Source organism: Opisthocomus hoazin, chromosome 10 (genome assembly GCF_030867145.1).
Source record: "Opisthocomus hoazin isolate bOpiHoa1 chromosome 10, bOpiHoa1.hap1, whole genome shotgun sequence".
In the NCBI taxonomy this organism is placed as follows: domain Eukaryota; kingdom Metazoa; phylum Chordata; class Aves; order Opisthocomiformes; family Opisthocomidae; genus Opisthocomus; species Opisthocomus hoazin.
This window is the reverse complement of record NC_134423.1, coordinates 26569427-26594182: the sequence shown is the minus strand read 5'-3', so window position 1 is coordinate 26594182 and position 24756 is coordinate 26569427. Positions and strand designations below refer to the sequence as shown.

Sequence of the window (24756 nt, the reverse complement as noted above, 5' to 3'; positions counted from 1 at the left end):
ATTAACCTCAAACTATTTTCCCAAGTGTTAATCTGCAACAGATTAATCGGATTTTTCCATCTGGAAGCAGAAAGTGAAGGAAGAAAGCATCTGAATAATCTTAAGGTATATGCCATGGGTAAAATCAACAAAGTTTATAGAAGAAACAACCCTGCTTGGTTTGTAGGCATCACATTTTTTACAGACAGACAAGGCTTCTTAAGGACATTCTTCATATCTTAATACCTCAGTCTTATTCAGTGTCATTTCTGAATGAGACCATTGTTGAGACAACAATGAGTTGCATAGCTCCATCAACCTTCTTTAATTTGCTTGGAGATTATGGGAAAACCTCTATAAATCAGTTTTATGACCTCATGAAAAACTTACAGTTGTATGGCATCACTTGCATGAGTTATGAGATAGCCACAAAAAGGACCAAAGATGTCAAGGACACCAAGGTGAAGCTTTACGTACCCTAGGACATAGCATCGCGTTTCTCAAATCTACAGCTGGTAGAAATACTAAAGGCAGAAATGGAAGCTAAACTTCTCTATATCTTCTACACGAGGCAGTGATTTGGAAAACCTGGGAAGGAATTGTTAAAATAGGCTTGATGAGAGTCATTAGTCTGAAGATGTAGCAATTTAATTCTTCATTAGCAGTATAAAAAAGAGTAGAACATACACAGAAATATATATATACACACTTAATGAAAAAAACAGTACAGGTCAAATGCTCCTATTTTTTTCAAACCATTTTAAGAAAAATTTACATAGTGTCTTTTGCTAGGAGACTTCATAGAGCTGCAGTGGCAGGCATACATTTGGTATGTTCACGAATAGACCTCCAGTTGCTCTTTGCTGTAATTCCTTCTGCTCTAATATTACATCTTAATGTTTTGCTTCTGTTTGTCAAAAACTAATCCAAGCATTGCTGAACTTTGTGATGTTTCATGGTACTGTAAACCTAAAATAAAGCCTGAATTTTGGTAATTTAGATGATAGCCTTAGAGACGCACACCTGGAGGTTAGGTTCTTTGATGAGTTAGGGGTAGAGATAGCCATACATATCCTGACTATTAGTTAGGTGGTTCCATAAACACTGAAACACTTTCATAATATCAAACTGATTTTATCACTACTTCTTTTTGGAGGAAAACTAGGAGAAAGATTCTGACTGTGCTAAAGAACCCATGACAATAATATTTGGCTTTACATTTACATATACTAGATAATTATTAAAAAAAAAAAAAGATAAATCCAAGAAAAATATTCTGGTTTTGTCAAAACAGCTTTTTCTTTTATTGACATCAAATGAATCTTACGATCTTTCCTGGCATGAATACTGAATGTTTCCATTGTCACTCCCATTCAGAACAGAGCCAGACTCCCAAATCTCAACCTCTCTATGCTGAATAAAATGTTTATCCTCCATCAAAGGCAGTAATGCTCAGCTTAGGCAGCCTAAACATGACCCCCCTGTGAGTTCCCAGAACAGAAGAAGAAGAAGGTCCCAGGCTCAGCCTCAGTAAGTATCAGCCAGACTGATGTCCCCTCACCTCCCCTCTGTCCCCCATAGTCTAGTGTGCAGGGGCAGGCACAAATGCAGCTCTGAGGCACCTATGGAGGGAGGATGTTATTGATGCTGTTTTGGCTGTGCTACAGCAACCTGTCCTGCAGCTGCTGAAGTCATATGTTTTCTGCTCTCTTCCTCTTTGATTTCCACCTTCCCTCCTTCTTGCTCTCACTGCAGATATCCCTAGGACTGCTCTTACACCTTAGAGCTAGGCAGATTTTTAATCCAGGAGATAAGCATCTTCTGGTTACAAGATATCTGGGCCCAGTGTTGTGATTCAGACGAGCCTATTTTCTACTGTAACAGTTCTCATTGCCTTTCCTTGGCACAGAGAGCTGAGATGGATAGATAGACTTTCTGCCTTTCTCCCCTCCCGAGGTCTGCTCAGCTTGCTGTTTCCACTAATCTTTTCACTCAGGCCCTGCTGTTTGAGTGTCTTCTCTCTGTTATTTTTTTCCCCTGTGCCATTATTCCAGGTGGTTACCCGTCCCATTTCACTTACCCCAGAGTGTCGCCAGGCTGCTGCCAAAAGCTCTTCTGTTTTCTCTCCTGTTGTGTTCACTCTTTCTCTTTTTTAACTTTTAATCTCAGCCCTAGGTGCGGTGTGCTGAACAGTCATGATGAAGCTTTCAGGATGTTAGAAAGTAAACTGCTGGAAGAGGTCAGCAAGAGCAGAAATGAATAAAGCACAAGAAGGAAGTTTGATATATACGAACAAAGCAATTGGTAATGATGTGAAATAGTTGGGTCAAACGAGGGCTGTGCACAAATGAAAAGATTCACCTCCAAACACCCGAAAAGTTTACCTAACCTGCTTTTCCTTGGCAGGAGCTAGTCTGTTGCCGTGAACCACCCCTAACAGCTTTACACCCTGCTTTATTTGCACATCTCCAGACAGACATGAGCATCTGGCCATCAGCAGCAGGGTGGATTATTTTTTCAAAAGAAACTCCTTAAATCCTATAAGCCTCCTGCTTCCTTTTCTCTTCCATTCATTGCTGCTTATTACCTGAAAGGTGTGATTTAAGACTAAGTTTCCAATATCCTCTCTTAGCACCAGAAAAGCCACCGAATTGAAAGGGATGGCCTCTGATGTATGGGATTGTTCAGTGTAAAGGTGGCCTTGCCGAGCTCCTGCTTACTCAGAGAGCAATCGGATACTGCAGCTCTCATTAGGGAGAGCAAAATTCCCAATCTGCCAGCCAGAGGAGATTTGCTTACAAAAGGAAGATGCTTTTTTTCAGATGGTTTTCACTTCTGTTTCCCCAAACTTACCCAAGAATAAAGAGAAAAAGGAAAAAAAGAAGAATTAACTGTCAGTTCAGATTAACCTGTTTTCATGCTTAGTGAAGATGAAGGGTTTTTTAAAATAGGTGGTGAAAACCAACAGCGAGACATTTTGTGCACAGTCTACTAGGCACTGTCCCCTCTCCTTTCCGCCCTTTCTGAGGTGGTGGCAATGCAAGAGGAAAGTTTCCCTTTCTTTGGCATTTGCAAGCCAAGACCCTCCTCTGGCTCTGCACTTGGTACGGCTCTGGGGGATACTGGGCAAATATTATTATGACATTTCCTTAGAAAGTAGAGAACTCCTGTCACTCCTCACTGCCTTGGTGTCATCGCTGACCTCGTTTAAGAAAGTGTTCCAATATTTCCACAATGGCTGCGGTATATTGACCTGAAGGAAAAAAATTCCTAGAGCCTTGCTCAAATGGCCAATTCAACACAACTTTCCCCCACTCTGGGAAGGCAGCCAGCCTGTCAGCTGCAGCCCGGGCCACCCCTTGGTGGACCTGGAGGGCACTTTCCTAGAACTCAATCAGGGCAGTGTTTATTAAAAGGAGAATTACAATATTAATAGGAAAATTATTTTTTTTTGCTAATGACAAAGAACACAATTTCTTCATACTTGGAAGCAGTTATATACCCAACTATGCCAATCTCAATATTATCTCAGATGGGTACTTGTTCCCTGGAGGCCCTTAGGGGAACGACCTTCTGTCCCTCTACCTTTGATAAAGCACTGCTTGCATGCATAGAAAACAATTAACATCATCAGCTTATGCTAATTTTGAATTTAGATGGCATGTTGGAAATAAACAGGGGTGTTTATGCCTGTCTAGTAAAGAAAATACAATGACAAGCTTCCCTCCTCCCCACCGTACACACGCAAATATAACCACACTGGTATGCACACACACATCGGGATCCGGCAAGCCCCTGCCCTGCAAGGAACTTTCATTTAGCTGCTTGTGCTCTCTTTGTTTTCTAGGGGGATTTGGACAAGCAAAGCAGCCAAAATAACAGAGCACAACATACAAACATCCTTTGTCAGCCATTTGCTCTCTGTTTTGTTACTGTGTCATTTGCATTCCTGGTTTTGTTGTTGTTCTGGTATTGCTTCCTTTAATTTAGGATACTCTGAGGGTTGTGGTGTTACCAGGCTGGCATGGAAAAGACATTTAGCAATGGAAAGGATTGCTCTATTCATGAAGACCTCTTCCTTTATCGTAACCCAGCAATCCACAAGAAATACCACATCACAGCACATCCCATACCCCCATCCCACTGGAGAGCACAACTTACTAGTGCTAATGGTCAAGAGCCATGCCGAAGCGTCAGGTCCGGACATCAGCAGAGCACGCATCTGTGGAGACATCCAGGAGGGAGACCAAGTCTTAAGCCACAGAGGAAGACTGAAGGAGCCCCAGCAGCCTTTGTGATCAGACGAGTGAAAATTTCCTTCCTGACCTCTTCCCTGGCAATAAGATGAATGGTTCATAGGTGGCCAAGTCACAGCAAGCAGACACCCAAGGAGATTTAAGGCCCTTCAGCCTCTGGGTTTCGTCCTCTAGGACTTCCCCTTGCCCAGGCTCTGTGTCTGTGTCTGGGTGTGAGCTGGACAGTGACTTGAGTGTGAGGGTGTTATGCAGAGAACAAAACACTTCAGTGTATAACATGTTTTAGTGTAAGACATACAGAACTTTATGCAGAGAAGCTATTCTCCACCATTGATATGTCTTCATGACAAACATATTCATGAACTAGGGATAATTTCTATCTCTGATTAAAGCTGTAAGCAGGCACAACTCTTTCCCAGTTGACAGCTCTGGGCAAGGAATGGATATGGCAGAATTGTCTAAAATACAAGTCAAGTTAATTTCCTTGGATCCTGCAATTCTCATCAACATGGGCATTTTTTGACGATCTGATTTACTTACCAGCAGTGCCCAGCCTTCTATGCCAAGGCAAAGAAAAACAGAGGACATATGCTGAAAAATTTGTAACATGGTCCCCTAATCAAGTGCTGGCTCCATCCTGTATCCTGTTATAAATTGTAATCTACATTGTGTCTACTGTACACATGTCGTTACTCTTTCCTCTGATATCTCAGGCAGCTCTGCCTGATTGCATTTGAATACTTTTTTTAAGTCATTATTGGTTCTTCTTTTATTTGTAAGTTGCTTGGCTTGGTGGCTATCTCCTTTTCTTATTAGCAGAGGGACCCAAGGTTACTTTTATTCTTCATATCTGAGGAGCCAATTAACTTCCAGCATCCCCCAATGCCATCCCAATAAATAGAGGCTGCTCTAGCCATATTTCCTTCCACAGGGAGACCAGGATGTTCAGCCAGTTCTGAATCAACTCTTAGCACTACTTCATGGTTGAGATATTCAGAGGATGGTCTCAGCTGAAACACTGACTGCTTGCCTGATTAGTACGTGTGCTGCTTTCCTCGTTGCTGTTCTATCACTCTCAGAGTATCTGTGTATCCCTTTCACTCCCAGCTCAAAGAGACTGTATTTCTGAGCAATATTAGGATGAGAATATTTCTTGTTGGAGGGGGAAAGCTGAGAGGATTTTTCAGTTTTGACTATAGCATACACTCTTCTTTTTTTACTTCATGCAGCCTTCCTATTTCCTCCCTACAAATCCGTAAAATAGCCTTAAAATTATTCATCTTCCATTTAAAACTGCTGGGGGCTAGACTGGCCCCTATGCAGTCTGGAGCTAGGAATTAAAACACTGTAGCAGCTTTCATGGGAACAGCTGCCCTAAAAAGCGAGTGAGGCACAGGCACATGCAGAACACAGCCCCTCCATAAATAACGTGGCCCCAGCCCTCTTAAATATCCTCAGTAAGTCTCCCTAGGAGTTGGGGGAGCCATTATATTCGTTCAAGACTGTACAGTCCAGCAGCGTAAAGCTTCCTCGCTGCTTGGGAGCAGAGGCGTGGTGCCAGCATCAGGCATACACAGGCAGGCAGTTGATTAGGTTGGCAAACTGATGGAGCAGCAGCATTTATGGTGGTCTCTGCCTTTATGTGCTCTGTGCTTTGTCCTACGTCTGCTAAAGCTCTTCTATCCTTCAGCGTGGGGGAAGGCGAGACTGTGCAGGTGGTCGCGCTCCCCAGGACAGGGAGAGTTATGTGACTGAAAGTTGGCCGAGTCCTGGCATTGCTTTATGCCGTCCCAGCTGGTCACACTAGATCATCCCTGCAGAGCCGGTCAGGTGCCTCAGCGCTGGCACAGGGAGAGGGCAGGGATCAAACATCAGTCAAGGTCAGGAACATGAGTGCATCGCAGGCAGCGGGGAGCTGGCTCTGTGTTGAGCCTGGGACCAGCTCAGAGAGGATGCTGTGAACGTGGGAACTACCCAACTACGGCCATGAAACTGGACTTTCCTCCTCTTAGGAAAGGGAGAGAAAATGCGCTAACCTTCAGACAGCAAAGCACTGTGCTGGTTAGGCTGCTAAAGCAGAGCATGCTGGACTGGAAGGCAAAGAGTGTCAAGATGGGTGACTGTGACAAACATGTAAAGCAGGGTAGAATGTGAAATTTTTCTGGGCAATAGCAAGAAAACTCTCCCTTTATTAATCTAACTGGTGTGTGACACACACGTGGTGGTAGTAGTTGAGCCTTCCCATCTGGCACTTCTGATTAATCAAGAGCCTCTAAAGCAAGGAAACCTCAAAAAATATCCATCGAAAAGAGCTCAGAGAGTGGGAGAAAGTAGGCAACTCCAAGCAGAGGCTGTGCTTGGTGCTAACAGGTGGTAACGACTGTTGCTTGATTTAGAGCTCAGAGGGGAATAGGAATCTGAAAGATCAAATATCATTCCAAAATGCAGCCAGACTTTGGGACCTGAATATTCGGACTCTAAGTCTTCCAGGACAGAGATGAGCATGAATACGGGGAGTGGAAATAGAGAAGTCAGCTCCAGCTCAGCATTTTTTTGCCTTGAAGTCCTGTTCATTACAAATAGTTTAAAAAGAACTTATCGGTTCACCTGACATGCCAACCTTCTTCAGAAAGTAGAAGAATACAAAGCAAAGTCTGCTTTTGTTCAGATCTTAGACCAGTATTCAAAACTGACTTCTTTCTATCTATAGTACCTTGCATCCTTCGCACATTAAGTTGCAATGACACCCATACCCATACCCCATACAAATGTTGATTGGCAGGATGAAGACTGGCAGAAGCAAGATCTACAAGTGGTTTATGAACGCAATACAGCGGCGCTTGTCAATATGCTTTATGAGCAGCCTGATTTGTTGAATTGCTGTACACATCATTTCTGTGAAGATACATGCAGGTCTCAGGTGCTCTGCACTCAGCAAGAACTCTGCAAGGCACCAAGAAAGTGAAGGAGAAGGGGTGAAATAAATGAAGCAGAAGATGTGGAGAAGAGAAAATTCATTTTCCTGAAGCTGCAGAACTGAAGTTCAGCAATGGAAGAAGCTCACTGGCTTGGCAAGCCTGGATTTTGCCCTAGGAAAGCACTTTGGGACTCCCTTACCACTGTCCGCAATATCCTTAGCAGTTAACACACCCTGTTCTGCTCCTCCAGCAGAGAACTACTTTGAAAATACTTTATCCATCTCACAGTCAATATTAAGCAGTATTATTAACCAGCACAGGCTATTCTATCAAACCCAAGGTAAATGTGATCTGAATTGGTGCTGACGAAGATCGGGTGGGGAGATGGCAGAGAGTGGAGAAGAATTTGTTTGCTTTTTCTATTGTGTCACAATGAACCCTTTGAAAAGAGGACGGTGCAGCTTTAATAATAAAAAAAAAAAAAAGAAAGGAGGAAAGAAAGAAAAAGAGAAAGAAAGGTGCCTCAGTTGTCTCGGCAGCTGATCAACAAAGGAGCAGTCGTGAGCTGTAACCTCTTGGAGCTGCAGTCTGGAACATGACACATGTCAGGCTATGATAAATGGTGCGGAGTGTGTGCAATTTCAAGCGCAATGCCCTTGAGATGCTCAGGACCCCGATCGCAAATGTTATTGTTAAATTAAACCTTAAAGGAAGGATTGGAAAGGGGAGGGGTGGGTTTGTGTGTGTATGTGCGTATGCGCATGCGTGTGGGGGGGGTATTTATTTATATATATATATGGATATATGAAATACATAGAAGTGAAGAGAAAAATGGCAAGGTGAAGAGAGAAAAACTTTCTATTTATTTTTAATTGAATTGTGCGTCTTCTAGGTCTGGCTGAGCTATGGGAGAACTTCAGGCAGGATTTTCTATCCTACAGGCATTTTATTACTTTTGCTCCATCACAATTTGATAGCTAGAGATCAGCTAAAGTAGGCAGGTGTGAGACTGAAAAATAAATAAATAAACGAGGAAGAGCACGCCACAGATGTGCAGTTTCTCTAGCTCAAGTGTTCTGCATCCAGGTACCTTTGAATCCAAATGAGTGAAGTTTCAGAGAGTACTGAGTGCTGATTTTGGGAGCTGCCGGTCTTTGGGGACTTGTTTGTTAGTTAGGTTGTTTGATAGCATGTGTTTGTTCTTTCTGAGGCAAATACTCACGCTTAAAAGCTGCTCTGAGAAAGAAGTGGTGTTCACAGCCATAACACACTGCGGAGAGCGCAGGGACTGAACTTTGCAAGTCCTCTAGGCAGATTTCATCCCCAGACTGCAGGAACGTCCCCGACGTGTGCAGAATGCTGTTTCTGCGGTGTCAGCGTCCTACTTTTTTCTGTGGTTGAAGAACTGGAGTGGGGGCAGAGGCAGTGAAAATGTATTTTAGACAAGCAATTGCAATAGTACGAATAGTCAGGGGGTACGGAACAGAGAAGGAAACAGAGTGAGTGAGAAAAATAAAATAACCACCCCCATATGCTGAATAAGCTTTTGCCAGAAGAGGTGGCTAGGAGGGTTCCATGCACCTTATCCTCTGGCTTCTGCATCAGATGAGTGGAGTGGAGAGCAGGGATTGGGTCTCCCGAGCTCCCATCTCTGCAGCTTCCAGGTCCCTCCTTGCTCCCTCTGAAGGGATGACAATCACCATGCCCCCCACCCTGAGGTTTGCCATGCTCACCCTGGACCTGGACTTTAATCTATTCCTCTCTCCCCTTCCCTCTGTCGCCTGTTTTATGACTTCCATCTTTCACATGTGCAGAGGAGTCTCCAGTTTTAACTCACCCAGATTCTTCAAAAGTCCTTTCTTTACCTTCTCCCTTTCCATACTCCCTCCCCCACGGCGTCCATGCTAAGTGCAATTAGTGTAGGCAGTGCAGGAAACACAGCGGAGAGTGGAGCTGTGTAAACGAGGGGGAGGACACGGAGGGGGTGAGGCATGGGGTGGGGGGAGCTGGAAAGTGTTCAAGGGGAAATGCTTGCATGACTCGTGTAATTGAAGGGAAGAAAGAGGCAAATGAGCAACATAAACCCTCCACTGGAAAAGGAGATGGGAAAAGCCTTTAAATCATACTGAAAAGAAAATTCAAACAAGCAGTAAAAGGTAACAAAGGACTAGCAATGACTCATTAAGTAGGACATATTGTTTGCACTAATTTTTACCAGATACAAGATAAACCTACTAGTCGGGAATGACCATCAGAAGAGACCTCCATGACCTGTTTAAAACACTTAGGACAAGGAAAACAGGTAGCAAAGATCTGACTCCACCAGCAATAATCCATCTGCTTATTGCTCCTGGTTGCCTCCACAGCAACTCATTGTCCGTTAGAGCCTTTAGAGGGACATGACAGGATTATAACCAAGGCTTAGATTTGGGAAATATAATGAATGCAGAAAGCACATGAGATACCAACATACTAAGATTATTATTTTTAGAAGGCATCTTACGAACATCCTACAGCTTGTTTTGTACTTTTTGACTACCGTTGCCTAGCGTCCAGGAAAAGTCAAGTCCTTTTTCGGTTCTTTCGAACATTTTCCCCATGTTTCTTGTTATTAAAGAAAATAAACATTAGACAAAAGCGGACTTTATTGTATCTATAAATAATTCAATGCAGATGGATTCATGGAAAATACCAGCAGACAGATTTTCAGAAAGAGAGGAATGGTCTAAGGTTAGATGGCGAGGAAAACAGAAAAGGTGAAGCAGCAAGAAACTGCAAGATGTAGTGAGAAAAACAGACAAAACCAAGAAGGTAACTAATGAGGGGTAACTGAAAATAAAGATAACTTGGAAAGACAACCCAATCTCTTTGAAAAGTTCACATTCTTTAGTTATAAGCATGGGTGCTTCCTGCCACCAAGGAAAAGAAGAAATTTGCCAGGGTAGCAGAGAGTTGCATTTAATCATATGTCATACTTATGTCTCCTAACTTTCCCCTTCAGTGACAACTGGAAGTTGCCAATAATGTTAAGATTATTATTTAACAATGTATCCCTCCCTCTAATAATTGTTTTATGTGACAACCCAGACTCAGATACGCAGCCAATCTCCCCTCTGAGTGCAGCCCCGCTGCACTCAGGAGTGCAGTCCTCCATTATGGCCTCATTGCAGAATCCTGTGGGCTCGGGAGCCCATGTGGTTCATGTGGATGGATGATACACTGTCAGATTCCTGGAAAATAAGCTCTATAGATGACAAAACTTGTTGACGTTCAATGTTCTGCTTCATCCTAGGAAAATGCCCTTTTCATCGTAGCATGAGAGTTACTATTGGCCTATTTGAGGGGTGGGGAATGGTGACTAGCATCTTGTTGGGAGGTGTCCATGTGAATGCAACTAGCCAAATCTAGATGTGTAAAATCTGCGAGTATTTCTGTACCTGCTGCTCTTGGAACTAATGATTTTTTCATTATTTGAACCGCAGCGTGGTGGAACTTGTTTTAGTTCTTAAAATTTCAGAGACCCAGAGATCCTCTCCAACAACAGAGCTTGTACACATGCTGTCAGTTCTGGATCATGTGTTTGTAATCATGAGACATTTTTAAAACTACCCTTAACCTGGAAAAGAAAAAGCTGGCAATATTGATATGAATGAGTATTTTACAGTATTAAGTGTGAATTTGAAGAAAAGAAAGTTCTCTAGTGGCCACATTCCATTAGTATGGGAGTGAAGACCAAAGAATTTTAAGAACTCCCCTTCTCCTGTTCTTGTTCTCTACTGCCTGTCCCCTCACTTATAACTCCCACTATTGTTCCCAGGGTTCCTCAACCCATTTATTTTCTCTCCATGGCTTATCTACCTGAAGCAACATCAATATACAGCCACTGCAAGTCGCAAGGAACATAAACACATCCAGGAACTCTGAGAATGTAGAGAAGTAAACTCTGTCAGAGAAAAATGAACATGGAGAAAGGCTTGTCCCATAGTTAAGAGGAGCTGGTCAGGAAATGAGTGGTGGGAAGGAAGAAGGACATTTATAGGAGGAATGGAGCAGTTTTGCTTGATTGCAAACAACTGCTTCAAAGCCACCAATTTTGCTAATGTTGCACAACAAAAGTACAAGGCTTTCTTGGGGTATTGCTTCTGCAGTAAAAGCCACTTAGGAACTTAGCTGGAATCACTGAAGCCAGCATAACGCAAAAAAATATGGAATACCTTCATGCATGATAGAAGATACACAAGGCCTGTTTGTGCAGTCACTATATGGGAAGGGATTGCATTTTTGTGATGTATTTTGGCCCCTTTTTCTGTGCATAACTGAAAGGCAATGGATACTGAAGTGGAAGGCAGAGGAGCTATAAAACAAGTCTGAGAAGACAGCTGAATCTGTCTCTCCTTCTCATGACGGCTTTTGGGAAAGGTGCTACAGTAGTGAGCTCTCTTCTACGAACACAAGGCATCAGGAGAGGGAGACAGGAAGGTTTCCAGGGAAGAGAACCACCGACCCAGAGGTGGGAAGCAAGGTTTACTTCAGGCCTGTAGACATTTGAGAAACAGAAGTAGAAGCACAGGGAGAAATCATCTTCTTGCCATTCTGCTGCTCTGCCACACGCTGGGGGAACAGCACATTGTTCTCCAGCTGAACAATGCCCCATTCCCACCACATGCAATGCGAAAAGAATGCGAGCTTTACTTTGCTTTATTATCAACTCTGTGCAGTGTGGAGATAACTGCACAGGCTGACTGGTCCCTGAAAAGCAAAGATGAATTTTGATCAAAATTGGATTATGGGGCATTTCATTTCTACTTAAGAATGGTTCTGAACTGATTTCCTAATTACTCAATATGCAAAAAATTAACAAAAAAAAACCTGTCAAGACTGAATAATGCTGCTGAAAAGAAAAATAAAGCCCAAAAATTCCCCAAAAATAATGGACTAGAACAGCTCCAAGTCAGATTAGCTTTAAATCTTCTTAAGAATGATGAAGGCTCTTGCAACCAAAGGCAAGTTATTTCATTAGGCTGATTCTGCATATTTAATTCTCAGTCTGCCAACTTTATGCAATACTTTTGGTTATCAGGGGCACTTTTTTCCTTGATGTGCAATAATGACATTGCATTTGGTTTGGAAGTAGATTTCCACAATCAAGGCAATCACAGACTATTAAGTGCTCAGTCAAGTCCCAATCAAATTGCGTTCAAATGGGTTAAAGGGAGACGGTCAGGGCTGCCAGTCCCAAAATACAACCAACCCTTCAGCCCATCCTGCAGCCAAACGAATAGCACTCTTTTGACTTTAGCAGACTCTGTGATGGAAAATATTTCTGTCCAAAACAAAATTGGCCTGTAATCTGGGTAAGCTATTCAGAGCAAACAGTGGCAAATTTAGACTTTTCTCCTGTTTGCAAATCATCCATGTATGGACTTTCTTTTTCTAATGCCTTTGTATTTATTTGTCTGACAAGTACTGTATATAGAAATATTTCAGTAGCCTAGTGCCATTGACTACGTCTTGTATTACCGATGATAGATTGTGGTATATGACTGGTCCTCTAGGCTACGATGCAATTTAGCCATAGAGCAAATATGTTAAAATACCAGTGTAAAATGTACTAAATCAGATCCTTATGAATTTTAAAGCCTAAGTCTGAAGCTCTTCCTCAGTCTGTTCACCATATCAGTGCAACTGCTCCCAAATTAAAGTGCTGTGCCCCATAAACCAGAAGATTGGATTTATGAGCCTTCATAATCCCACTTGCACTTGTAAATTGTAGCTGATTCAGCTGTAAACTGAAATCAGCTTTTGGGACCATAGGATTAACATTTCCAAAAGTTTCCTACCGTTGTCAATCTTCTAGTCTTCAAAGTAGTCCAGCATGCCAGGTTGTGGGTCCTGAGCCGAGCAAAGTGCCTGTCCTATGCCTATTGAGATTCAACAGAAATATCACCTTTATTTTAAAATGCTTTTTTTATATCCACACATATTTATCATGTGTGTGTGTTTGTGGGGGAATCAATTGAAAATAGGGTTATAATACCTGATAATACCTGAAGGTGGAAATCTACATTTCTGCCGAACACTGTAGAATTCTGGCATGTTAAGGCCAGATACAGAGGTATATTCCATTTAAAGGCTTGAGGCCACTGATGGCACAGAAACCTTTGACAATGTTTGCTACCCTGAGCCGAATTTATTCAAAAATTGCTGCCTCAGGTTTCACCTATCCATGGAGGAGGTAATGTGCATCTGGTTTATGGATTAATTAAAAAGCTCATGTCCCATTCACCTGAGCACCTGTGTATACCCACACAGGATCACTCCCCTCTCTGTTGGTGCCCACAGGGCAGAGCCAGGGCTGTACGCATCTCCCAGGACCAGAGCAGAGAGAGAGGACAGAAACCTACCCTGTAACCCGTGGTGGATACTCATGCAGATGACTGAAGGGTATCCATACATTCATTATGCCCTGCATGGGCATTTAGGCAAGAGAAGAGCTGTTCTATAATTACAAAGAAACTATTTATTAGCTGTGAGATATCTGATCCTCAAGTACGTGTCAGGGAAAGGAGAGTATTGCATGAGTCACGTTGACTCCTCTTGTCTTGATGTTTGCTTGTGTTTCTCCCCAGGAACAAAACTTTTCTTGCTGATGTGTCAGTCTCTTGAAAAAAAAAAAAAGAAAAAAATCCCCTTCTGCCGACATTCCCTTCCGAGTCTGGGAACCTCTATTGTCTTTTCTCTGGTAATAAATGATAATAATTAAAGGCAAATACACAATAATTAGTCACACTAGGTTTATCCATCTGGCATACCTGTATCTCATCACTGTGTCTTTGAAACAGATGACAAGCACCATATTGCACAACATCCTGCTAATGGTTCTGAGCAGGGAAAAAGAAGGTAAAAGGGTTACCACAAAATAACTGAAAAAAAAAGAGACAAAGTAAAAGAAAAGAAAAGGTCAGCAACAGGGACTGACAACATTATACAGCACTAAAAAAATAGTGGTGGCTGACTGTCAAGTTATAAACCACTTACTGGCAGATGTGCTTTCAAGTGGGGGTTAGGAAAACCTGGAAATAAGCAGCACTGCTTAAACTACCTCCTGCTTAAAATACCTGTACCTGACACACCTAGTGCTGAAATAAGGATCATCTCCTGGAAGATTTTAGCTTGGTATGCAGACGTATGGGGAAAACAAGCTATTTTAAGAGCTTTGCCTTTCTACCTGAAAAGTTTGTGTTTCATTGCGAGAACAACATGTTATGGACCAAGTAATAAGCTATTTTGGTCCCTCTTCCCTAGCTTGATTGATGCACACCAGGAGTCTCTCCAACCCCGTCAGGTCTTCGTGAGAGAAGGCAGAGTAAAATTAATACAGCAAAGAATTTTCAACAAATATTTACTCCTTTAAAAAATGATCATACAAGGCTGGCATTTGATTTCCAGGAACTTGTGAGAAGCAGAGATTTACTTGTATAAATACTCACAGAGAGCCAATTTCAGTCACATGTATTCAGATTTCGATTAAACCTCCACAAGTGCTTCAACTCTCTTTCAAACAGACAGTAAAAACTTGCAGGCACTGAGAGCTGATTGTCTGGTTGTAATGACTTTCTGGTTGCGGTGCAGTCATGCCCAAGACAACAGTCATGGAGCTGGGCCCAGCTATGCATAAAAACAAGAAAAGCAAACAAAGGCAGTGCCTGTCCAAAAACCTCTAAAACCTTGATATAAGATCAGCATCAAGTGATTTTTTGCTTCCCTAGTTCTAACCTGCCTGAGCCTTGCATAGCTGAAAGCTATCAGTTGGCAATTTCTAAAGAAATAAAAGGCTTAAAAAATTAAAATAATAATAATTTTAAAAATGGTCTGTAATATAGTATGAGGTAAAAATACTCACTGCTCATCCAGGCTTCAAGGAAAAATCATGCTTCAGAAACATCAAGCTGCTCATTAGACTGGTCTCTTACCTGCACTCTGGGAAGATTTGTATCTAGCTGGGGTTTAGGGAATGTCTCAACTCTGTCTTTGCAATGAAGGTACCTGTTTTGTAGGTGTTAGCAAGCTCAAACTCATCACAAGTCATGGGGTGGCTGATGTGACGCCAGCAGCTGCAACGTCCTCTGTTGGACATCCCAGTCTCAGGAACAGAATAATGATGAACTTGACCAAGCTTACCTGCACTCAAACAATGCGCCCAGCTGTTTGTAGAAATGTTAATGGCAGTGTGTTCCTTTTCATGCAGTACTTCCAGGGCATTACGAACTCTGACCATACAGGAAGATACAGGAAAATACGGGAAATATATTTGGAGTGCAGGGAAGTTTCACCGGTGATGCTTCCCAAGCACCTCCTCCTAAACTCTGTACTTGACCATGTTAACATAAGGAATGCATCATGAACTTTGTTGGAATAACAGGTTTTTTCTTATGCACCTGGAGCTTATCCTGCACAAGAGTTTCCAGACCAGAACCAACTATATATCAGCCTAGCTAAAGCCATTGGTGTACACCACATGCAATACACTGCAATGCTCTTGTAATTAGTCTGTAAATTAATTGTGTCTCCCTCAGTCTGGTAAGCACCATGAGACTCTGGGATATGGAACTTCTATAAAAACAGAGCAAAAGACTGGAGTTTGTTATTAATTCTTCCTAGGTAAATTAACTGGGAACAGCTTTTCAAAATACTTCCCGTACATATTTTCTATACAAAGAGTCCTTCTCTTGTTTGTTTCTCTCTTCCTCTGGACAGTCCCTAGTGATGATTTTCACAGCTCTTATGGAAGCAGCTCATTGTTCTGCAGAGACTTAATTAAAGTGTACTTCCATGTGAAATTAGGCTATTGTATTTATTTAATCTTTATGGTAATTGCTGTACAAGGGCTGTGGCTCTCTGCATCCTACCCCACACACCCGCATCTCTCCCCACCCCACAGTCACCACTCCCCGAAGGAAACGGCTAGTCATTCTGCCCTGGTGGAACTCCTCATCTACTCAAGTGATGCATTTGAACTTTAACCCGTGGACAGCAATATTTGCTTGCCATGCCAGCGTGTTTCTTGGACAAAAGGTATGCTGGAATGGCTCTGGAGGGAGAAAAATGTGGTTTTGTTCTCCCAAGCATTAGATGCTGCTGTACGGAGTTCTTACAGAGCTGAAGTGGTATTTCACACTTTCTGTGCCAGTCCATAGGTCTTTTCTAGGCTGGTTTTGTTCATGAGACTGAGCACACTATTGCTGTGGGCAAGTTTTTTCTTAAAACTAAAAATTAAAAGTATATGAGCTCCAGCCACATCACCTGCAATGTGAAAGATATCATTTCAACAAAAGCATTTTATGTCCAAACTTTATCCAAGCAAAGCGTAATATAAAGCTCTGGCACTTGATTATTCTTTTTCTGTGGGAGGGAGGAATAATTGCAATTTGTTTTCAGAACATTTCTGCAGTGAGATGAGTTTGTTTTTCAAAGAGATGTTAGCAAATTGAAACCAACATCAGGTTTCATTGACTCCACTGTGCCTGGAAATGGCTGAGTAGAGTTGCAGTGAGGAATAAAAATCAAATTAATGTAATTAAAGCCTCCAAATGGTCTGATGCCAATATGATTGGCACTTATTGTTTTGTCCTCAAAGAATGAGCTCCCCAAAAGAGTTTGTCCTGAGCTGCATCAGCAGACAGGCGAGCTTCCCCTCTCTGACTCAAGACAGCCCCGTCACACCACAGGAGGAGCAAAATTGGGGTTTATGGCTGATCACTGTAAGGATGAAACTGCATTTTCTGTCATACTCTAACATGCTGTTTAAAATTATACTGCTGCAATCCTCTCACATAGAGAGGCTTCATATCTAACGTAATTTTTCAGATTGGTTGATTGAAACATGAGGGTCCAACAGCTCATAAATCAGTTGTCTGAAGCACAGATTATAATCCAAGGCCTTTCCAGAAATTATCTTGTCTGTTTTCTGCCAGGTCTGTATTTTATGCGATTGATAACCTGCACTTTCTTTCCATATGAACTGATTATTCTCTTTCATACTGCCCCACAGGGCTCTGTGCTGGCCCTTGTGCTTGTGAAACTCTGAATTGGCTTCCTCTTCTAAATCAGCATGAGGACTGAATTATTATTGCAACATCATATCACTATCACTCAGATTTACTTTGATTTATCTGCAAGCTGATTCCAATAGCCCAGCTTTGCTTTCTTGCAGGGTGGATGTGTCGATGCAGCTATTGTTTCAAATCTGGTGGCAGACAGACCATAGCTGTGCTCTTTCTTTGCAGTTTGCCTTTCTGGATGACGAGCTGTGTAGCTCCTTACTGACATGAGGGACATGTCCACCACTTTGGAAGAAGATATGAGAAACCCCTCACTAGGCAAAAATGAAATAATTCATCCCCACTGCAAAAGCTTTAATAACCTAATGCTTTGGGCACAGAGAACAGATTCAAATCAAGGTTTTACAGCCATTCAAAACTTTTTTAGTGTTAACTCTGACTATTCCTCTTCTCTGCATAAGTGGCTGTATAGATCTCTTTAAAATCTGACTCTGGCAAAATCTTCCAGCAAAATTAACTTTTCTGACACTCTAATATGTGCTTTAGTATTTCTTGTTCTGCTTCATTTTTAGTTGCAACCACAACTGGAGTATTGAGTTTAGGTAAAAAAGGATATTGCAAAACTTCTGAAGAGGTATAATGTTCAAAGGACAACATCTGGGGGCTCTAGATGGGGTTTGAGGACAACCTGTTCTAAGCGCTACTTTTGCATGCCAAAGGAGATGTATTCCAGTCTGAACGGGTTTCCCATCTTATTGAAATACAAGATTTAGTAGGTACCTGGAATAAACAGAGATGTCAGAAAAATGAGTAATCTGCTCTTGGTTTTTCCCTGGACTAGGCTCAGTTTATCGGTAGGAGAGAATTTGGGGCATTGTTTCTGTAACTCCAATTTGACTCGGTATTGCTCAGTAGCTGTAACCTCAGCTATCTGCAAACTGTTGTTACACATTCCTTCATGTGCAGGTGTAGGAAACGAGGGCATGAGCTCAACGTCTCAGATAAGCTTCCAGTTCCACCTGCAACCCCTCCTGAGCGTATCTCCTTAGATCCCCAACTCATTTGGAATTTCGTCATTAGTACAATGCCTCCTCTCCTCTGAGAATGGCTGGTTTACTGAGCTTATTTTTGGACTCCAAAGGCACTGCCAGGAAAGGCAGAGATGGCAGTTTCCTTTGATGCAAACCTGATAACATGACTGCACTTGCTGATGTATTGTACCTACAGTAATGAAGGGAACGCACCAGAAGTGATATTTGATCTTCCATGACTAGCTCTTATGATCCACTTTTTTATATGGTTTATACTCACCCGATGTATGTTCAGGCAATGCTACACTAAGGACTGATCTCAAACAGAATATGGCAGTGTTTTAAACTGGCCGGTGTTATCCTTCAGCCCCTGAAAAATACATGAGGCCACACCTTACAGGGCCTAAAGAAAAGGAACAAGGAAAACAAAGCAAAAAGCCCAGTGACTACAAGAACGGGCAGAAACTTCAGCTCCATTATCACTCCCCTTCATCTGCTCAAAAACCCTCGCTGCAGGGGTTGTCATGGTGATGCAGGTTTGACCTCTCACTTTTTACTCTTCCAGGAGCTAAAAAGGTAAAAATGAGCCATTCTGTCTCGAATGAAAATCAACCTCCCTCTGTCAAAGGACGCCAAATCGCTTTTTTCCCTTTATCAAACCCGAATGTTTCCATAGGCAACACAGAAATTAATAAATAACTGGTACCTGGCACTGAGGAGCATCCATGGGTTCAGTAGGATGCAGCAGCTGCCATGGCGGATGGGGCTTGACGGGAATGGTCCATGCCCAAGTTTCCTAGAAGTCACAAGGCACCACGTCCTGCATCCCCCTTCTCTGTCTCCGGCTGTCTCTGCGGCCAGCTCCTTGCTCAGCCAGTTTAGCGAGGTGTTTGTGTCTGTGGCAGCTCTAGGGCAGAAAAATCAAACTATTGATTGAACTGTGTAGCAGCCTCATAAGGCATTATTAGCAGCCTGCTATAGGCAGGACCAGAAAGGGTAAAATCATCTGTTTTTATTAATATTCTTGAGAGCTGAGCTTTAGCAAACCTGCTGTTTGGCCAAGTTGGCAGAAAAGCTATGGCATTGTCTCCTTATCTCTGGATGAAGCTGGTAGAACACATGGAGATGCTTGTGTTTGTGTGAGGGGGTGGCCTAATTTATTGCGATAGAGCCCTTGTCTGGACTATGAGCTGAAGTAATCTCCTTGTGTCGATTACTTTTGAATCTAAGTCCTCTGCTTTGATAACCAAATCCTTCCCTACTTGCTCGTTTCCCCCTTCAGTCTCTCCTCCCACCACTTTCACACAGTGCCAGGGCAGCTTGACATGTGAAGCCAGCATGACTTCAAATCAAATATTCAGGTTAACAACAAGCTGGCCTTGAATGAAACATTCGAAGAATTTCTGATGCAAATTCCCCAATGCTGATTACGGCTCCATGAGACCTCTTCCTACAAGAGCGTCCCCCAGTTCTAGCTTAAGAGCTACTGAATTTACTTGACAGAATTGAAAAAAACCTGAGGCGTGTATATAAATACACACACATACAAAATGTATATATATATATATATGTGTGTGTGTGTGTGTGTGTATTTATATACGCCTTATATATATAAAGCGCCAGCCTTAAAATCCTACTAAACTGCAAATGAAGTCTGGAGTCATCTAACATTCAAACGTTTCCCATGATTTTGGTATTAAAGTTTCTGAGAACCAGTGTTTCTGGACCTGTGTTCCACTGCAGAAGGTCCTCATGGCAGCAGACAACAGGAGCTCATCTGCAAACACGGTTGTCCTCAGACTAAGGATCATCTCTCTGGAGACTCTTCATTCATATATCCTTGCTTCTACCTTTCTCTCCTTATAGATGAGTCTTTAGTGAAATAGATTCAATGGATGGGGTCAGGTGCTCCTTCCCCCCACCCTATGTGCAGTCACCAGCCCCCAGACACAGCATGGTGTCTGGGCCGTCTCTCTCAAAGGTTTCGTGAATGAACCCCTGAGCTGCTTTAGCAGAATGGAGGCACTGCTGCCTTCCGTGCATCAGAAGCATGGCCGTGCTGAACACCGAATTGCTCCGGGGCCAGGACTATCTCTCAGTCCCAGCCACAGGACCACACTGACCTTCTGCTCCTTTGTGAATCAGCAATACTCATTGAGGCACTAGATGCCACTACTTGTCCATCATCTCAATTAGTAACTTCTAGTTTTTTGAGAGCTGCAGAGTGTAGGCAAACCCTTCCCACGCCCTACCTGTCTCCTTTGCCAGCCTCCCTGGTGCATGCAGACCTTCATCTCCTTGTCACACACAGCAGCAGCCTGGGATTTCCGTGCCATAAGTCTCGTGCTGCACCCTCTTGCTCATTTCTGGAAATAACCGCAGATTTTCCCTTCGAAGCCAACACATCATCCAGCTCCAGCAGTGACCATTACTGCAAAAGTCACCACGACCTCTTAATTCATTCAATGGAGTCACGTCACGAAGGGACACACTAGATTACTTCCTGATCTCAGCTGGTAGGCCACTGATGCCCTGAGTTATGAAGACAGATGGTATTAGTGCCAATACTTCAAGAGTATCTTGTGGAAGGGCATTCCACAGGTTAATTATACCTGTAAAGCTTTTTCCTTTACAAGATTAGAGCCCAGAAAGTCTGGTTTGCCTCTGTTAAAGATGGTTGTCATATTACATGCAAGCCATTTCTCTAGCACAGACAGGTATTTTCTAAGATTAAGCTTTACAGGGGGAAGAAAAAATTATCTCAGACATACCCGTTTGTCTTAATTTCAGCTACACCAGAAGCAAATCCAGCTCTATTTAGACCTACTTTGGGGATCGGGAGTGAGAGGGATTGAAGTATATAGTGCCCTAATCCCATTGTTTTCATATTGTAATGCTCCGGAAATAAGATAGCAGAGGGATGTTAGGAAGGTGTTGACTTCTGTACATTTATGATCCTAGGTTCAGCCCTGAAATGCAAATTAAAACGAACTTCACCACCACCACCACTTTCTCTCTCTCTCTCTGTTATCCTGCATCTTCCACAGCCTGAAAGATGTAAGTCATTAGATAAATGACTGCCAGTGGAATGCTATAGCTGCAATGTAAACTATGACACTAAATCCATTAAAAAAAAAAAAAATACATCCCCTGGAGAAAAGTTCTGCTTTTCACATTTAAAGGTACTAGTTATCAGCTATTACTTTTCACAGGGCATTGAAATACATGCTGTTTCCTAAACCCTGATGCAGCTTTACCTGGACTCAAGCTTGGAACTAAAATAGAACATATTTTACAAAGTGGTGTAATGTAAAACTGTCGTTTAAACTTCTCTCCTCCTTACTAGGTGCCTCTAGGGCTTTCTCCAGAGAATCCTGCTTCTTCTTTATAGCGTCATCATTTCTGTCTTTGTTTATTAGTGGAATGAACTTGTCAGTAATTGTCTTCCCACCAGCCAAGCCTTGTCCCAGCTCCCTACATGTTCATCTCTCCAGCTTGGACTGGACACAATGGTGAGCGCTCCTGCCAAAGTCGTTTCAACATCAGCCGTTCAGCCTGCTTCAGGGTGAGGAGGTCACTCCTGGAGCCTCGCCGACTGCCTCCGGAGCCCTGAGGTCACTGTCAGGGCTGGGGAACAGCGACCAGGGTTGCAGTGGTCGTGTCCGGTGGCTCTGCTCTCCAGAAGTGGCACTGCCGAGACTGAAGGGAACTTGGCGAGCGGATTATCACGCAGGCAGGGTGCTCTGCACACACACGCATGGACCTGACCCAGCCGTGGGGCTGGAGGAGGCATCTGGTGGCATTCCCAGGACAGACGGACGCTGCGTGGCTTTGCAGAGCAGACTCCTGTAGGTTTGCTGGGCTGGGCTGTGAGGCGCTGCGTGTGCTGCACGACGCTTTAATGCCAGAAACACCGAGACAGGAGGGTGGTTCTCAAATGTCAGGATTCACCTTCTGATTTCACCACTCTGATTCACCAGTTTAACCCACATACCGCCTGGACATGTCCTGCAGGTGCTCCATCCTTCAAAAGGGACAAAGTTGATTTCCTTGCTTTTAAATCACAGCTTCTGCTATCAAGGCTACAAAGATACTCAAGTCTGACTTCAGGTTTGGCCAGAGTTTTCCTTCTGTGATTTTTAGGTAAACCACTTAGGATCTGCCCAGCTGGGGAAATTAGTGACTAATAAACTCTTGCATAAAGTTGCAGCGGATTAGCTGCTCAACACAGCACCCCATGAATCTGCTCTTCTCCTCCAAGGTGATTCGCTGTGCGAACGACTCGCTGCGGGTTAAGAAGTTGCTGCATGTCAGCTGATCCATGGTAACTGTCTGTCCATGGCAAATGTGAGATAATTTAAGGGAGTTTAATCCTTTTTCTTTGCCAGTCCACACGATGAGTTCGTGCAGGGTGGTTAGTACACAGTAAATTCACACCGTAATTTACTGTGTACTAATTTCCCCAAGCTTTTAATTTCACAGTGTCTCAGTTTCCTCATCTGTAAAAGAGAGATAATAAATACTTTCCTTTCTGGCAGGAGTGCTCAAGATCCTTCAGCAGTAAATATAAAAGCAACCATTTTAAAATAGTTACTTACAGAAACTTAATTTTTGGTGTAAGCAGTTATTTGTGCCCGATCTTATACTACAGCAGTGATGGGAAGCAAATAAAATTTGAAAAGTAAATATCCCTACAAATGCGAAAAATAACTAGGATGTTGACCGTAACAGTATTCATGGGCAACTGCAATAGCAAATATTTTTTAAGCTTTCTCTTTCAATCCACCTGTGAATCCTTTCAAAGGGAATGAAACTAAAATGATGTATTTGCAATAAAGACTAGACTGTTTTGTTTAAATGAAACAACAAATGCCAGGAAGGCCTAAACCTTGTATTTCTCAGGAGGCCCCAAACTTTTTTTTGACCAAGCGATGCATGACCAGACCCAGAAAATTGTGTGGGTTTTAATTCAGATTTTTCTAGACTGTAATAGCCCTAGGGTATGTGCTATAAACTGGAGGAGTTGGAGGAGACCTGTTTTTAAGAGGGACATGGTTACGTTTCTGTTTCTGATTGGAATGTTTGTTTTAAATTTAACTTTTAGGGGAACATTCCAAAACTAGTCACAGTTTCAATAATGGCTGTATTTACATGGTAATCCCGGTCCCTGAGAATTGTCCTATTCTTTCCGGTACAGCTGAGACATCGAGAAAGCAAAATTTGCCCTTAAAAAATATTCTTCGTGCTGAAATTATTAGTATTAAAACCTAACAACTGCTGAGGTCAGGAAGCAAAGGTAAAATCAGGAACTTTTTTCGTTAGCATCCATATACTGGAAACTCTGATTAACATATAAAAAGCAAACCCTTGAAACTTGTGTGTATGGACATAAGACTTTTTTTTTCCCTCAACTGCTGAAGAAACTTTTAGATCCACTCCTGCTCTACCAACAGAGCAGTTGAAAAAGCAGTTTAAAAAGCAGTTTAAATTGAAAAGCTTTCCATTTCTTCCTTTCTCGAATTCTTCAGGTATTTCTAAGTGATATTTCACGTAGGCAAAGAACAGTTAATTTCAATCATCGGTTGCCTCCTGGAGAGTGTTACACCGCGGTGCAGGTTCTCTTGGCTCCGTAGCGTGGTACTCAACTGCCCTCCACTGGATGCGAAAGGCAAAGGCAGGCTTTCTTTTCAACTGGAAAAATCACCGCAAGAATAAAAAGAAAGTATAAACTTGGGGTGTACTTTGCTCATTTTAACTGTTGTCTTGCGTCTCCCCAACTGAGAGTCCCCCGAGGTTAGCGCGATTGGAGTTAATAGTTCCTAAAATATACAAACACCAAGATAATAATATTCACTGAGTGTTGGCCAAGAGACCGCAATAATGACTACCCTTCCGCCATGGTCTTTAAATCTAAGAATTCTTAATAGCAACACGAAGAGAAAGAAAGAAGGAATGAGGGAAAATAGAGAAGGAAAAATATTTTTTTGGGATAAGTAGCATGGATTAATCCAGTTTAGGACAAGTTAGGATCCTCAGAGCATGAACTCTTACACTAGAAAGCACACAGGAATCTGCTTTAATGTGCTTACGTAAAGGCTAATTTCTCAAAAGCTCACTGATTTAAAAAAAAAAAAGAAAAAAGAAAAAAGTCTCTAAGTGTTGACTGTAATAGCCCTAGCAGAAGCAGAGCCAAAGATCTTGTCCATCTGCCCGACATTTTGATGCCTCAGCTGACTTGAATTAGGAGAGAATAACTTGGAAGATTTTTCAGTCCATCCAGCCCGAAGTTAAGAGAGTCCTCTGAAGCAGTGACTTATATTGCTTGAGCCCATGCAGGGAGCTCCTGGTTATGCTCTTGACGGCTTTATTAGAAACACAGTGGTGGATCTGTGCGATATAAAAACCATCCAGGGGAGAACTGTAACACCTGACCTCCTTTCGCAAGTAACAGAAATATTTGGGGTTGGGGGGGAAGGGGGAAATAGCTGAGAGTGCTCCACTGTTCCTCGTA

The 24756-nt window shown here is 42.6% G+C and overlaps 2 long non-coding RNA genes across 4 annotated transcripts in view; both read right to left on the bottom strand.

The window, feature by feature from the left end:
• LOC142362618 (uncharacterized) overlaps positions 1–18642 on the bottom strand; it is a 57620-nt gene extending 38978 nt beyond the window's left edge. For 2 of the 3 annotated variants that reach the window (XR_012765199.1, XR_012765197.1), the window contains exons 1-7: positions 14644–18642; positions 13966–14034; positions 12994–13074; positions 8376–8558; positions 4141–4201; positions 2060–2209; positions 457–567 (exon numbers count right to left, since the gene is read on the bottom strand). This is a non-coding gene — a long non-coding RNA (uncharacterized LOC142362618). The remainder of the gene's footprint in view (positions 1–456; positions 568–2059; positions 2210–4140; positions 4202–8375; positions 8559–12993; positions 13075–13965; positions 14035–14643) is intronic. The other variant, XR_012765198.1, reaches the window with a different exon arrangement.
• Positions 18643–18960: 318 nt separating this feature from the next.
• Positions 18961–24756, bottom strand: part of LOC142362619 (uncharacterized) — a 51182-nt gene continuing 45386 nt past the window's right edge. Inside the window, exons 6-7 of the long non-coding RNA XR_012765200.1 lie at positions 20498–20676; positions 18961–19152 (exon numbers count right to left, since the gene is read on the bottom strand). This is a non-coding gene — a long non-coding RNA (uncharacterized LOC142362619). The remainder of the gene's footprint in view (positions 19153–20497; positions 20677–24756) is intronic.